The sequence below is a fragment of the Marmota monax genome, unplaced genomic scaffold (genome assembly GCF_021218885.2).
Source record: "Marmota monax isolate L192 unplaced genomic scaffold, Marmota_monax_Labrador192_F-V1.1 WCK01_AAM20220418_F8-fsc00046, whole genome shotgun sequence".
In the NCBI taxonomy this organism is placed as follows: Eukaryota; Metazoa; Chordata; class Mammalia; order Rodentia; family Sciuridae; genus Marmota; species Marmota monax.
In genome coordinates this window covers 6,345,636-6,361,797 of record NW_026692486.1, presented here as the reverse complement: position 1 = coordinate 6,361,797, position 16,162 = coordinate 6,345,636, and the positions used below count along the sequence as shown (strand labels likewise).

The following is a 16,162-nucleotide window of genomic DNA, read 5'->3' as shown; positions in this document are numbered from 1 at the left end:
ATGGGATTTACATGTTTTAATTGCATGCCCAGACTTACCAGAATTGCACAATGGATTAGCTGAGCTAATCTGTCTGGATTATTTCATTGGTCTAGCAAGGCAACTTTGCATTTTATGGGATTAAATACTTTTACCCTTTTCACTGTGTTATGATGGGGCTTTGTTGTGCATTTTAATGAGTGGTTTTGTGTGAATAACTGGGTAAAAAATGGGATGCACACATATGTCATACATGTGTAGTTATATGCATAGCTAAGGCATACATCGTTTTATATATTTTGATATATATAGCCTATGTATGTATAATAGTTGTATATATTATTGATATATATATAATCATATATATTCATGTATACGTTCATATATATGTATTAAAATGTGGTTAAATATATTTGACTCCTATTGAATGTATTGCTGATTATCAGTCTTTCTCATGAACAGCATTATTGAATCTAGTGTCTATGTAATTTAGTCTTTGGACCTACACTTCCCCAATATAAAACCTTTTCAATATCATCTTTGCTTTACTTCACGCTCTCAGATTATCTAGATACTGCCATATTGTTTCTTTAAAATCGCTTGCTTTTTCCCTACTTTTGACTCATCTGCAATTTAGGTGGCCTACCCTCTATGACATCATCCAAACTCTTGATGAAAACCAGCATTTATGCCTAAGTAATGAGGAGTATCCCCCTTCTCCACACCACTAGAAACCATCTTTCAGGCTGACATCAATATATTTGTCTAGGCCCTTACTAATCTGCATAATTTTCTGGGTATCTAATTTACCTTTTTCAGTGTTGAACAAAGACGGGTAAGGCCATTTTGTGATCCCAGAGAGTCCATGCTTTGGTATTTCCCCATATACCCTGTAAATAACAAGAAAACAATGCTGCCATTTGCCTTTAATTTTACCCATGAGGAACTGACCCATTGATTCTTTGGATGGCTGCCTCCTCCTCTAGGTTTTCATAACCTGCCCTAAAGTAATACATTTTGAATCTGCCCAGGGATTTATATGATACTCATTTGTCTATCACTGGGGAAACCGAAGGCTTAAAATGTTGTTTGACATTTCTAGTCCCAGGCTTCCATCTATCACTGTGGTTTTGCTCCAGGCTCATTCTAACTTAGAGTTTTTCAAAGGCCAACATTTTGAGTAGTGGGGTCAGGAGCTATTAATTCTTTCTTTCTTGGGGACTGAACCATGTACAATCATTTGCTCACTTATTAATATTTTCTATCTATCTATCTATCTATCTATCTATCTATCTATCTATCTATCTATCATCTATCTATTTTGTGGGGAACCAGGGATTGAACTCGGGGCACTTGACCACTAAGCTACATTCTCAGTTCTATTTTGTATTTTATTTAGAGACAGGGTCTCACTGAGTTATTTAGCATCTTGATTTTGCTGAGGCTGGCTTTGAACTTGTGATCCTCCTGCCTTTGCACCCGCCCCTGCCCCTGAGCCATTGGGATTACAGGTGTGTGCCACCACACTAGGCAATATTTTCAATATTTATTGAACATTTTCTAAAAGGTTCTGTGAAGAGGTAAGACTTAGTTGTCATCATTGAGGCAGCTACCAGGGATGGTGTAGGACAGTGGTTATCAAAATATTATCACAAATCAGCACCATCAGCATCACTCTGGACTGTATTAGAAAAGCAAATTTTGGTGCTACACAAAGACATACTGAATCAAAAACTCTTGGAAGCTGTCTTTTAACAAGTCCCTGCCCTCTGGATAATTATAATGACACGCACATTAAAATTTGAGAACCACTGGAATAAGTCACATATGTAAAGAACTAATTACAGTGCCACACTGTAGTTGTTGCCAACCTGCTTCTGGAGAATAGAGGAGTGACTAAGCAAAATAATATGGGAATACATCATATGTGTATCTTAGTCATGCATATAAGTAGACAGGTATAATTTGGCTTCAAGTTTTCCTCTACAGAAATAAAAGGTCTCTCCAGCTGCTTATCGATGTATATTATTTTAACATTGGGCAAAGTTTATTATTAAATCAATAGAAAATTAGTCATATCCAAACATTTGCAGAATGAGATGGAATAATAAAGGACAAACTAATCAACTAATTAATTAAAGAGCCATGAGCAAAGGAGGCCAAAACCCGATGAAGTAACATACTGAAACTTACTCAAACTAAATTGTAATCAAGCGATCTAGCAAAAGATAGGTTTTCCAGGTTGTATAGGTGCTAACAAATTGAGGCAAGTCGGGTACAGATGATAAGATCAAACTTGACTCACTGGCATTTCTCTCTGGCATTTGCCCTCTCTGCCCTCCTGACATAAGGTGAGATCATTTGGCATTTCTTAATGCTTTTGTATCTTACAGGTAAGATAGCTCCTGGGCTTTATGGCATACCAACATTCTCTGAATGATTTAGGAAGACTTTTGTTCACTTTTATTTTCTCTACAGGATTTGACTTTATTCATCTTTATTCTCTGATGATTCATTAGTTGAAGCATTTGTGTAATAGTCTCTTTTCTTTCTTTCTTTTTTTTTTTTTAGTACTGAGGCTCTAACCCAGAGCCTCATGCATGCTCAGAAAGTACTCTTAACACTCTATTCCTTACATCTCTAGTCCTTAGTTTCCCATTTAAAAAAACAAAACAAACAATAACAACAACAACAAAAATGATGGATGCAGTTTATAAGATCCTATTGAGATTGCAGATATCAGGAAGGCGTCTCATTTCACTTGAACAATGGACAGACAGGTTGTCTGTTTCACATGGAGGTGCAGTATCTAAGATCATTATTCTAGTTAGCTACAGGGGAACCAAGAACCAAGATAGCTGTTCTAAGTGTCCTACAGTGAGCTTCCCACATGACTATCCCTCGTCGTAATTACAGCAGACTTCCATTTTAGCATCTATTCCTTTGTTCTTTATTTGTTTATACATTTGTCATTCTCACTGGATTGAGAATACTAGGTTTACTGCTATTTCTCTATTCCCAGCAACTAACACATACCTAAGATGATTTGTTCAATAAACATTTATTGCATAAATAAATGGATGAATGGTTGGGTATATGGATGAATCAAAACAACTCATGACCAGTGCTTGATTTTTCTTTTTTAAAATGATTTATTTTCTGAAAACTGGCCTATTTTGTACTAAACAATTAGAGTAGTGACTAGCACAGAGATTTAAGGCTATACTTTTTACATTGTATTTCAGGTTACTACTGCATGTGATTCAATGTTTCTATTAAAAAGAATGAAAGTGATCAGTTATAAAGTTCTTATGCTGTGCCTAATGTTTTGCATTTCTTATTTTATATTCATGACAAGCAAGTATTTATGACTGACAATATTGGTAGACATGTATAATATTTTTAGTGGAAAACATTCGTTTTGGAAATTCAGGTTTAATCTCACAATCTCAACCTTTTCACTTACACCTTTCTTTTCTGATCACACTACTCCTTATTTTTAATTGTCTTTCTCTAGCACCTATTTGTTTCTCGGTCTTACCTCAATTAACTGACTTTATATTAATTTGGTGTATAAAAATAGAATTAGAGAAAATGTTACCCTAATTTGAGCAGAACACTGAGGTTTTTTCTTTATGGCTGTGATCCAACAGGCATAAAAGGGAAGGTGGTTGGTTCTAGTTTCCTTGGCTCATTTAATGGTTTTGTGGGTAGTAGAGACCCTGAAGATGCTGCCTTTTCCACTCAAGGCCAATATTAATGAACTATAGAAAAGAGAACTTATTCTACTTTTTGGTAACATCTGTCTCACTTGGGTACACATGGTCTAAATAGATTTTTAAAAGCATTTTATTAGCATACTGAAAATTCCCATTAAACGCTAGACTAGAGAACTCACTAAGTCACACACTATATTGAAAACTGTCCTTCATGAGACTTCAAAGGATAGGCCTAATACATTTTTCTCATCTCTATATCAATGATTCTATTATACTTAGCATAACTTAATTCTTTCGGTATCTCAAAAATGAAAATTTATTACATACAAGTCAAGTTTTTTGAAAGCACAGGAAAAAAATAATATTTAATGAGGGATGAGATGATTTTAACTGCCAAAGTGTGTTCCTAAAAGGATTATGTTATTCAAAATTTTTGAATTGCTCTTCCCCAAGCATTCCAATGGTGAGATAGGTTTTAATGGTATTCAGACCTTAACACCCAGAAACATTTTGGGGGAGAGGAGGGTCTCATGAGAGTCAAACACAGAAGTATCTTTAGTATATCTATATTTAGTTATAAAAAGGATGTTGTGAATATGACAATTTTCATGCGTGAACATAGGTCTTATTTCAGTTTGTTTGGCAGACAATCTCGTTTTAATGAATCACCTTGTTTAGAGGGTAGGTCTCAGATAAAATAGAAAAGAGCATTGCTCCAGATAAAATTAGTATTATTTTCTGTTCACAATAAGCATTGTACTATTTCATGAAAGACGAAAAACAAAATGAGAGAAAGAAACTCAAATCCCTCCAGCAATAATTTAATATTCTGAATTTTATAAAGTTTTATATCTTTTTCTTTAAAATTCTGGATTGATGCCAAAGTTCAATTTTTACTATAATAGTTGTATTCCATAAAAAAGGTAAAAATCAATTAAAGTCATATATTCTAGAAGAGCACCTAAATGTATGGAAACATTATTAAGTTAAAGCCTTTTTTTGTTGTTTCTTTTGGCAATTCTCCTCCAAATTGTGTCCAAACCACTTTGTTTCAGTGTAGAATAAAGAAAGCTGTGTGTTTTCTTTTCTTGGCAGGTGAAGGTAGAACTAATAGAGAGGAACTTCTCTAGCGGAGTGTGGGGCAGGGCACAGGCTAGCTGATGACGTCACTCTGCAAGGAAGAAAAACCCTCAAAGCTATTCCACTGGCTTTGTAGTCAATGTATGCTGCTGTCTGGTTTGCAGTGCCTTCATTCCAAAAAGCTTAGTGATAATGAAAAATATAAATAAATAAAATACCTAATCTCAGTACCAAACGTGGTCTGGTGTCTCCTGTAGGATGACAAGTGCTTCATGCAAATCAATTCTCAAACTTTATGATGCCTTGTTTTATGAAATTTGTTTTTTTGCCATGGCTTCCTGAGCCAAAGGATTTTTTCTCATGTTCATAGGAAATATGAATTGATTTAGTCTCGCTTTCCCTTGTGCATGGGGAAAAAGAAGTATACCTGGCCTTTCAAATGAACCAATCACTTCAGAATAAGGTCATCCATTCAGCTGAAGCAAGATTGCTTTCAGAAGCAGAACAATAGCTCTGTATAGGAAGGCATGCATTTTGGCAGACTTAGACTATATCTGAACGTTTTTTCCAAAATCCTTTAAAACTCAAACAAAAACTACTCTGGAAATATCGTGCCAAGTGGCTACTAGTTTCAAGTAAGTATACACACACATAAACACATGCACGCTCCTCTTTTTTTTTTTTTTTTAAATATCTGATACCTCTAGTTTGATGAAAGAATAAGCATAAGCATATTTTGTATGACCATATATTATTTATCTTTTTTCAACAATGTATACAGATAAACACATTTGATTTAAGAAGAAAACGTATTATTAAAAAATATACCAAGAAGGAAAATATAATCTACAACTAAACTATTAGTGATAATTTAGTATCTTTATGCTATTGTTGATTATAAATATTTGGGATTTTTTTTCCCTTTTCTGGTAATTCTTCAGTATTTTTTTCAGTGGGAACTAATAACTTAAACTGCGAACATTTTAATGCTAATTTTATTCTTATTGACACATTCCATATTTATTGAATCCTTAGAAATGTGCTTGTGCATTCTTTTCTGTTTCCATTTCTCCTGTTCTATGTATCAATTGTTTCAATCTCTCTCTCTTTGCCTTTCCCTCTTCCTCCCACCTTCCTCCTCCTCTCTCTCTATTTCACGCCCACACACACCCCCCACACACATATTCCTTCAAATATTTTTTGTTTCATCACTTTTTCCACTTTATTTAGAACTACAAACACTTGTCACTTTGATTTCTTGTATAATATATACATTAGATAGAATCATGGAAATATGCAGATTTGGATGATTTTGGGGGGGAGGAGAAGATTGTCTCACTGGATTTTTTTTTTAATAGTGAAAGAGGAGACATAAAAGGATTATGTCTGAACAGGGAGCAAAAACATAAGAATGAGTCCTTCAAGAGGATGGGTATGTGTAGATGTCAGTGAGACCACTTCATGCATCAGGAGGTGTATTCAATGGGATGCAGAGATGAAAAACAATGGCGTGATGGGAAAGTGGGGACATGGAGGTAGGAAGTGAGATGGTCTGTCAGAAGTTCAGTACTGTTGAAATGCAAAGTGTGAAGATGAGACATCAAAGGCAGGTGTTGAAATCATTAGGGATCAGATGGTAACAGACTATGCTTGGAGTGATGGAGTTTTGGGCTTTATCTCCTATGTGGCAGAGTCTTCTAAAGGTGTTAAACAAAGGATTGGCATGTCCATACATGCAGTTAGCCATCATTCCAGCAGATGTGTGGTGAACAGAGAGAAACCAGGCAAGGAGAAATGTGGAGGCTTTAACTAAGGAACTGGCCAATGAAGGGGAGAGAGCTAACCCTCTTGAGTGATACTAAAGAGAAAAATAGACAATGTAGGCAAATGATTAGATAAGGGGAAATGAAAAGCCAGTTAAGAAGCACTTCCTGGTTATAGATTTATCCAAGTCGATTGAAATTGGTGACTCTTACCAAGATTAGAGTTATGTGAGAATTAAAAAGGCTAGTGGGGAGGAACTGAATGTTTTATTGTAAAATATACAGGTGGAATAACTGTAAGCACTTGATTATATGGGTCTTGAACTTGGGAGAAAGTTAATGGTACTAGAATTTATAAAATATTAAGCATTCAGAAGGTGATTAACATTATGAGAGGTAAGTATATAACATGAAAGAGAACAGAGCTTGTGATAAGTCGCTGGGAGTATGTTCACAGGAAGAGAGAAGACATTCAAAGAACCAAAGAGGTAGAGGAGTGAAGAGAGTTTTATATAATAGAGTTTAACAGTTGGGAGGCTTTTAAGAATCATCGATTTGAAAAGAAGTGGCTAAAATTAATTAGAGAGTTTAAAAAGATGCATAGGGCCATACTTGAAATATTGAGGCATTTCATATTCTTTTATTTCAAAGGAAGATTAGTTGAATCCACAATCCAAATGTGCAATTTGGATTAATACAGAATATTTCCATGTTAAATCAGAGACTAGAGAGTTTAAGAGATTAACAGAGAAATATCATCTTCTTGGTGTATATTAAAGAGAATATGAAGATGGGTCAGAGAAAAGCATAGGCAGAAGCAGTAAAGCTAGAAAACTAGGTAGAAAATCTACCAGCTGTATAAAATAAATTCTGTATTTAATTTTACAATCCTTTGTTTTACTACTCTCTGGCGACACTGGTTTTGTAGGGTTTCTGGAATGTTCCTATAAATATTTGTGCACTGAACCTGCTTCTTTGAATAAAAGGGTTCTTTAAAAAAGAACATATCTTGCCAAATTGAACTTGCTATTTTTTTCTGGAGCCATATGTATCATATCCCGGTGAGTTCTCTGGGAGAGAGCTCATGAAGATGATGAAGGTAGGTAAGATTCTTTCTACTTCTGTGCCTTAAACTGTATGGTAGTGACTTATTTAGTTGTTATTCAGAAGTAGGGAAACAGGAAATTTGTGTTGAATGAAAAAGCCAGTCTCCAAAGGTTTTCATGGTCATTATAAAGAGGAAGGTGTAAGAATACTTACTGAGAACCAACAGACTATTTGTATTATTATCTTTATTTAGTAGAAGAAAATAAAATTCCCTGGAGTAACAGAGAATGGGGAAAAAAATGCTTACTCTTTAGGAAACCTATGGTGGGTGACATCACTGCTAATAGTGTTCATATATGTCAATGGGCTAATGAATACTTTTAGTCTTTAAAACAAGTTTTTTTTTTTTTTTTATTGTTTGGTTCTGAAGGTCAAACCCAGGGCCTCAGGCATACTAGGCAAGTACTATAAAACTGAGTTACATCCCCAGCCTCAAAATAATTATTTGAGGATTTTACCCCACCTTCCCATGAAGAAATCAAGCAGTAGGAAAATTAGTATTGAAAATCAAACAGCTAGTCAGTTATAGAGATGCCATTTCAAAATCAAAGGAACCAATGTCAATGGTGTTGTTTAATAACCAACAGATTCAACTTCAGTTGAACAAAGTCTAAAATGAAATTAATTTCAGGTTGGTAAAATGTAGGTGCTATGAAACTCATGCTTGTTGGTACTGGGGTCATTAAATCTAGACCAAAATTACTAGACAATCCTGTGTCATGAACGGGTGTATTTGTTTTGTTTTGTGTGTCACAAAGCTGGAGAGTCTCTCTCTCTCTCTCTCTCTCTCTCTCTCTCTCTCTCTCTCTCTCTCTCTCTCTCTCTCTCTCTCTTTCTCTCATTCAAGAAAAAAGGAGCCGGGTGCAGTGGGGCACTCTTGTAATACCAGTGGCTCCAGAGGCTGAGGCAGAAGGATCCTGAGTTCAAAGCCAACCTCAGCATTTTAGCAAGGTGCTAAATGGGGAAAGTCTGTGAGACTCTGTCTCTAAATAAAATACAAAAAAGGGCTGGGGGTGTAGCTCAGTGGTTAAATGTTCCTGGGTTCAATCCCCAATACCCACCCCCCCACACAAAAAAAAAATAGGGAAGGAAAATACTTCATATCCCTTAGTCCTTGTAGAAATAGATACAGCAGTAGTGGGAAAAACTATGACGTAAAGAGGGAGATTATCACATATGGCCTCCATTTATATCCAACTTTAGGGAGAATTGGGATATTTATTATATATGAATGGAAGAGCAAATGAGAGATCAGTGTGTACAAATTCCATTCAGTGCTGTCCTTACTTTCTATGCTGGCTACTTTCTATGCTGCTGCTCTCTGCTTTGGTTTGGTGTTAACTGTCTAAACCATTTCCTCTCCCAATTTATGATTTGAAGCCTACCTTTTAGACTCACAGAAATTGTTTGACCTCAGAGAAATTTACTTTTGGTTAAGATTTCATGCCCCTTTTTGTGGGCTGTCCCATCAAGAAGCCCAGTTGGTCTTGGTCTACCACGTGGGCTCTAGCAGCAGGAGGGTCACCTCTTAGAAAGGATAATAAAGCAAGTAAGAGCAAATAAATGCAGAGAACAATTGGTTATCCCAATATAATTTGCACATGAGTCATAGTTTTAAAACACTAATCACCAGTATCCTATTGTTCCTGATTACTCGAAGATAACTACTTCAAACTACTGGTTTTGAGGAATTGTGGTGACTAACCACAGGTGTACTGCTTAGATTTTTTTTTTTTAAGAGAGAGAGAGAATTTTTTAATATTTATTTTTTAGTTTTTGGTGGACACAACATCTTTATTTTTTAATTTTTATGTGGTGCTGAGGATCGAACCCAGCGCCCCGCGCATGCCAGGCGAGCACGCTCGCGCTTGAGCCACATCCCCAGCCCCTGCTTAGATTTTTTTAGTACATCATTATTTTATTTTGTTTTTGAAGTGCTGAGAATTGAACCCAGGGCCTCATGCATGCTAGGCAAGTGCTCTACCATTAAGCTACATTCCTAGCCCAGCCCAAGAAGTTTTCAGTTCTTAGAAATTTTTCTACCTCCCTGTCTTTCAGCAATGCAGATAATAAAAGGTACAGTCTTAACCTTTTGATACTCAAATAATTGTTTTATCACATTTTGTTTTAAATATGGTTGGTTCTGGAAATCAGTTAGCCCCTTTACACAGCCTAATTTCTCTATACTTGGGAACTAGAAGTAATCATCTTTTTTTTTTTTTTTTTAATACATCTTCTGCAAGTGTACTCTTCTGTGTCTTTACTCATGGAGTACACATTTTGGTGTACTCCACGAGTACAATTTTGGTAGCAAAGAAGATCCACAGAGAATTGTTCTTTGGACCTGAAAATAGGTCAAAATACAAATGGCAATTTTGACTCAAGTTTAATTAAAATAATACATAATTCTGGACCAAAACAAAATGGAGAGGGAGAGATAGATAGATAGATAGATAGATATTTCAATATTGTTGAAATACTTCTTTTTCATAGATAGATATATAGAGAAATTTATGACTTCATTTGGCTTTAATATTCATCTCTATTTCATAATTTTCCTTCAATCTGGATTCCTGTTGGATTTTAGCTATTTTAGAATGGTGGGGGCAAGGGACAAAATAAGAAGGAAATGACAGCTGTAATAATCACGGTTGATTAATTGATTTTTCTTTTCTTGCCCTAGTGGTGATTGAACCCAGAACTTCAGTGAGCCACACACGTAAAACAAGGATAATGATTTAAAACAAAAACACAGCAGGTGTTTTTGGCAAGTGTTGGGGAATGACTAAAGTTACTTATAGATGTATAATACAAACACAACACCTCACAAAGAAACAGAAGTATTTCAACAATATTGAATGGCCATAGCAAAGTCATTGGCAATGTGATTTACCTGAATAGTTTTTCTCATTTCAAATTAGATATAGAAATGTTTTAATGCAGTAGTTATTTCCAGAGGGATCTGTGATATGATATATATAGGCTTCTATTATTAGATTCCTGTTTCCTAAGTCATTTATTTCTCAGTAAGAAAGTTCCTTCTCTGAATTGAGAAAAAAATAAATGAAATACAGATCTTTTAGATATTGTTACTACAAAGAGATGGTATTTTAAATGAATTAATTGGTTAGCAACATGCCAGATAACTTTTGTCACTTGTTTGACCAAATTAGTCGGGTGTCAGGCCTGGGGCTAGCACCACTTTGAACCTTCTTGTGATTACCTTTTGGTAATCCTGTGGTAATCTATCAGAGGGAAGGAAATCCTGTACTAGAACATGTTTTTTGTCCTCTTCTTTTTCTGGAAAATTGTCTAAACTTTATGGAAAAGTTATGTTTAGACATTTTTAGAGAAAAAAATTATTCAGCTAGATTACCATAGGATTGACTCATTAATTGCTTGATTTGAATAATAATTTACCATTTAATATGCTTGATTTTAGCAAAGGGGTTATTTGAATATCACAGAAAGTCCTTTTTCTAAGATTAAATCCAAGTTTCCTACTGTTGATCTTCATAGTTATCATGACTATTATGTATAACTATACTTTAAGTGTTATTGTAATGTATTTTTAATCTCAATAATTGCATTCAATTCCTAAATGATATAATATATGATTTTGTTTAATAAATACCTATCAATATATAAACACATAGCAAGTATATAAATATGTGCACAGTAATATGTAGATTCTGATAAAGAAAAAAAAGAATACATTTTTGGTGAATTTTGTAAGATGATATATAGGTGTACTACTAAGAGATGGTATTTTTTTTTTTTTTAAAGAGAGAGAGAGAGAGAGAGAAAATTTTTTAATATTTATTTTTTAGTTTTCGGTGGACACAAAATCTTTGTTTGTATGTGGTGCTGAGGATCGAACCCTGGCCACACTCATGCCAGGTGAGCGCGCTACCACTTGAGCCACATCCCCAGTCCAAGATGGTATTTTAAATGAATTAATTGGTGAGATTAGTAATCTAACAGGAAAAGTGGTAGACGTTCCCATAATTTGATAATTCCCAAACATAACAGGGTTACAGTTACTAAAATGCAGAAAACAACCTGCGTATTTAAGATGTTCAAATTGGTTAAGTAAATTATTTTATAATTACAGAAAAGAACATTAATCATTTTGATAAAATATTTTAATAATATAGAAAAGATTTTATTCTTAAATATATTATAGGGACATGCAACAGAATATTAGCTATATGTGATCATTTGAGGAGTCAAATGATGGGCCTTCTCCCCAGAATTCTTGCAATTAAAAAATAGTAAGGAAAGCACAAAGCATATAAACTCTATGTGGATGGATATTTTTGATCCGTACTAATTGCTGCTGTATTGCCTGCAAAATGTGGAAAATATTCTTTAAGTACTTTGAAAATAGCTTTAATTGTTAAAACTTTTACATATAAATTTGGAGGCCTACATTTTCTCATCTCTTAAGAAATTACCATAATGATAAGAAGGCAATGTAATCCCATATAATGCCTGAAGTTTTAATGTAGTTCAAATAATAAACTTTCTGATAGACAAAAAAAAATTAAAAAGGCAGCCACAGAAGTTGTATAGTTAACTTTGAAAATAGTGAAAAAAAAATCTTTGGAAAAAGCAAGGATTTAACTGGGTCTTAGTTTTTAAAAATTCTTCTCATGTGAAACTTCATAGGGAGAGGTGACACAGAGTGACTTAATAAAAAAATCAACCTCAAAAAACTTCCTACATTAAATGTCAAGGTGAGATTCCTATGGTCTTTTACTATAGAAATGCTTAATGAAAGCCCGGGATACCATACCAAAATATCCTGGAGAAAGCAGACCTACAGAAGGCCAAAACAATACAACTAATACTCAGGTCCTTGGGATGCCTTGATCCAGACATGGTGTCTATTAACACATAAAGAACAGACTCTAGTTCTTAAGAAACCTGGAGGATCATTGCCTTTCCAGGAATGGATGTCATCAATAACAGGGAATTTGTTTTTGAAAACATTTTTGTGTACTTTATTAGAGCAGTGAATTACTACAGGGGTGGCAGGAGAATGATTCCAAGTACTGATAGGGTCTTCACAGGGTTGCCTCCGAATAGGTTTTATTTTAAGAGATTATTTTAATTGGTCTGTGTTCATTCCAGTGCCTCACATATAATAAATGGTTAGTAGATGTTTGTTGTAAAAAAAACAGGGAGGAAGACGGGTTTATCCCTTAGGACTTTAAAAGAAAGTTTTCACTTACTTTCTGGTGCCTAAAGTTTAAAATCAGATGGACAGAGAAGCTTGCTTATTTTTCTTCCCCCAAATTATATTTTAGCATATATTCATCTATTCATTCACTTATTCACTTAGTCAACAAAACTTTATTGAGTGCCTCTAATGTACAGTCCCCTTTGTAATACAGTGCTTTATCATATAGTGAACTTGTCCTCAAGGAACACTTACCCAAGGACATCTTCAAGGCTTTGACCACCCTGCTTAGAATCAATAAAGTCTTGGGAAAGTTTGCTGATGTGATTTGTCAAATTTAAAGGGTTGAAAATAAAGTGTAAGTGCTATCAGAGCCATCTTTCCTCAGCAAGAATGTAGCCCCAACCCCAATCAGGGTAAGTTTGAATATTAGTGAGAGACTACTTTTCTAAAAAGCACATTAGAGTCTCCCAAATGGCATTATAATATTTGCACTCAGCAGTCTCCAAAATGGCAACCTAGAGACTTTGAAATCAATGGAGCTCCACTCAGAGGAAATAATGCACACTGTGAGGATGCAGCCCCGTGTATCATCTAATGAATGATACCCAACAGAATTAGCATGCATTTGAGATGTCATTGTGGTTTGTTGTCTTTCTTTTTTCCTTCCTTTATAAAAAGTTAAAGGGGAAACTAGATAATGCAGCTAATATTTTGCAACAATGAAAAATTAAGGCCTTTTTTTCTTTTCTGTTTCTCTTGTCATTTGCATTTCTCTGTCATCTACAGATCTAGTACTCAGTTTTTCCACATAGAATGAGATAGGTAGACTTTCTCTCCTGGATGCATTAAAATGCTTGTGGAATGCTTTGGGTAAAATACTTTTTTTTAAGTGTTATTTCTAGTTTGAGGAGAGAACATAAAATATTAAAACATCAGCTAGTTTTTATTGGACACACTATTCATTTTCTTTTCTTTCTTCCATCCTGTCTTTTAATCAACATTTATAGACTGCTTTGCTTTGCCAGGTATTGGAAATAAAGATGTGAAAAAAAACCGTGGATATGATTTGTGGTTCCATCAAATTTCTATTTTACTTGGAATAGCACATTTACAAAATGATATTGAGAACAATGCAGAAATTGAAACTAGATAAAATTATAGAGAATAATTTGATGAGCAAGATCACATTAGTATATGGGGAAAATTATTTGATCAAGTAATAATAGAACTGAGAACTGGGTGATAAACAAGAAGGAAACAGTCAAGCAAACATCCAGGGACAGAGAGTTCCAAACAGAGGAACAGCAGTTCAGAGGCTGTGCTTGATTTGTTCAAAGAATAAATAAATATCTAGCCCAAGTGAAGATTATAGCACTGAGGGAAGCTTTTTTTGTTATGATAAAATAAATTGGGAGGAGGAGATCATGTAGAGTTTGGAGCCCTGGTTGAAAGTACAGTTTTAATTCAAATGGAAAGTAATTAAAATTTTTAAGTTGACAGAGAATTTTTTACATATATATATATATATATATATAATATTTTTCTTTCTTCTTTCTTTCTTTCTTTTTTGTAGTGGAAATTGAATTCCAGGGTGTTTTACTGAGTTACATTCCCAATTCTTTTTAAAATTTTGCTAAGTTGCTGAGGTTGTTCTAAACTTGCAATCCTCCTGCCTCAGCCTCCTGAGTTGCTGTGAATACAGGTGTGTACTACCACACCAGCAGAATTTCATTATAAATATTGTAAAATATTACCCTGACTATCCTGTGGAGAGTAGATTATTGTCTGTGAAAGCAGTTGAGGATGGATGTGAAGAGGGACTCTAGATAAAATTTAAAGGTAGAGATAATAGCACTTGCCCAGTGGTTTGGAAGTGGTAAGGATGAGGGAAAGGAATCCTGGAAGATTTCGTCCTAAGATTTTGTCCTGAGAAAGTGAATGGTGGTTTCTCTCGATGGGTCAGGGATACTAGGAGAGACAATTTGGGAGTCAGTGGGTTCATACAGAGAGTTAAACAAAGTTCTGTTTTGGAGTTTCAGTTTGAGGTCCCTGTTAGATACTTAGATGGGGATGACACAAATGCAGTAGACATAGAATGATGGAGCTCAGGGACATTGTCAAAACAAAAAGAGAAACTCAATCATGTTTTAAGGATGATAGCAATAGTCATGTTGACATTAAGTATTAATGAAATGCACTGTTTGGTATTACTTCATGTAGTCATGAAGCTACAGATTGCAGATAAAATTAGTCATGCCCCCTCTTCCCACATACTGCTTTGTGGGGGTGTTATATTTTCAAAAACATAGATACCCAAAGATGAACCAGAACTGTAGACTAAACACTATGTGAATAGAAGTCATTTCTGTTTTGCTTGCCACTCAACATTCAGTGGAATGTAAGGCACTATGGTGATACGTGGTTAATAACTATCAGGAATAAAACAATCAAGTGTAGCTATTAGTCTGTCATAGTTATTTTTAAGATCTCTGTGTTGTTTATTGTCATGGGTGTGCATATACCGCAGCATGATCTGGTCTCTGTGTATGTCACACCCCTCGGTCCCCTCCCAACTACACAGATGTTTTTGTAACCTCTTTGGTGCATCCAAAGGCACTTTCTCATCGGGGCTCTTAGATAGGCTGTTTTCCTTTCCCGGATTCTCTTCTCTTTTCCTGCTCCTCAGTCCTCTTTCTCTCATTAATTCCTTCCAGTTTTCCTGGCTTCAAGTTATGTGTCACTTCAGGAACTTCCCTTGGTCCTACTGAATACATTTCTTTCCTATCACCTGTTAATTCTCCTGAATAGAATTTATGAAAATTTCTATGTATTTATTTGTGTAATTGTTTGGTTCTTATCCTTCTTTTTTTTTATTATAGACTGCTCTGTTTTGCTCACCATTATATCCAGGTTGAAAAACTGTAAAATCTACCCTGTTTCGATAAATTAGCTTTTGTGTTTTTTTTTTCTTTTTTTTAAGGTCATGTTGACAGGGAATTAAAGGTCTAATTTTTACTGTTCTCCTTTTTTTTTTTGGTACCAGGGATTGAACCTAGACACACTTAACTACAGAGCCACATCCATTGAACCTAGAGGCAATTAACCACGGAGCCACATCCCCAGCCCTTTTTTTGTATTTTATTTAGAGACAGGGTCTTGCTGAGTTGCTTAGGGTCTCACTATATTGCTGAGGCTGGCTTTGAACTCACGATCCTCCTGCCTCAGCCTTCTAAGCTTCTGGGAATTCAGGCATGCATTATCACGCCTGGTGATTCTACTTGATTACTGATATCCACTTAGAACTTAAATCAAATGGTTTCATGATT

At 35.0% G+C, this 16,162-nt stretch overlaps 1 protein-coding gene across 31 annotated transcripts in view; it reads right to left on the bottom strand.

Annotated features, from left to right (window-relative positions):
* Positions 1-16,162, bottom strand: part of Adgrl2 (adhesion G protein-coupled receptor L2) — a 644,234-nt gene that overhangs the window by 581,183 nt on the left and 46,889 nt on the right. Inside the window, exon 1 of one of the 31 annotated variants that reach the window (XM_058578956.1) lies at positions 790-807. The exons of the other annotated variants lie outside the window; for them this stretch is intronic. The gene's annotated coding sequence lies outside the window, so the exon portion shown is untranslated. Of the gene's footprint in view, positions 1-789; positions 808-16,162 lie in introns of those variants that run through there. 31 annotated transcript variants of the gene reach the window in all.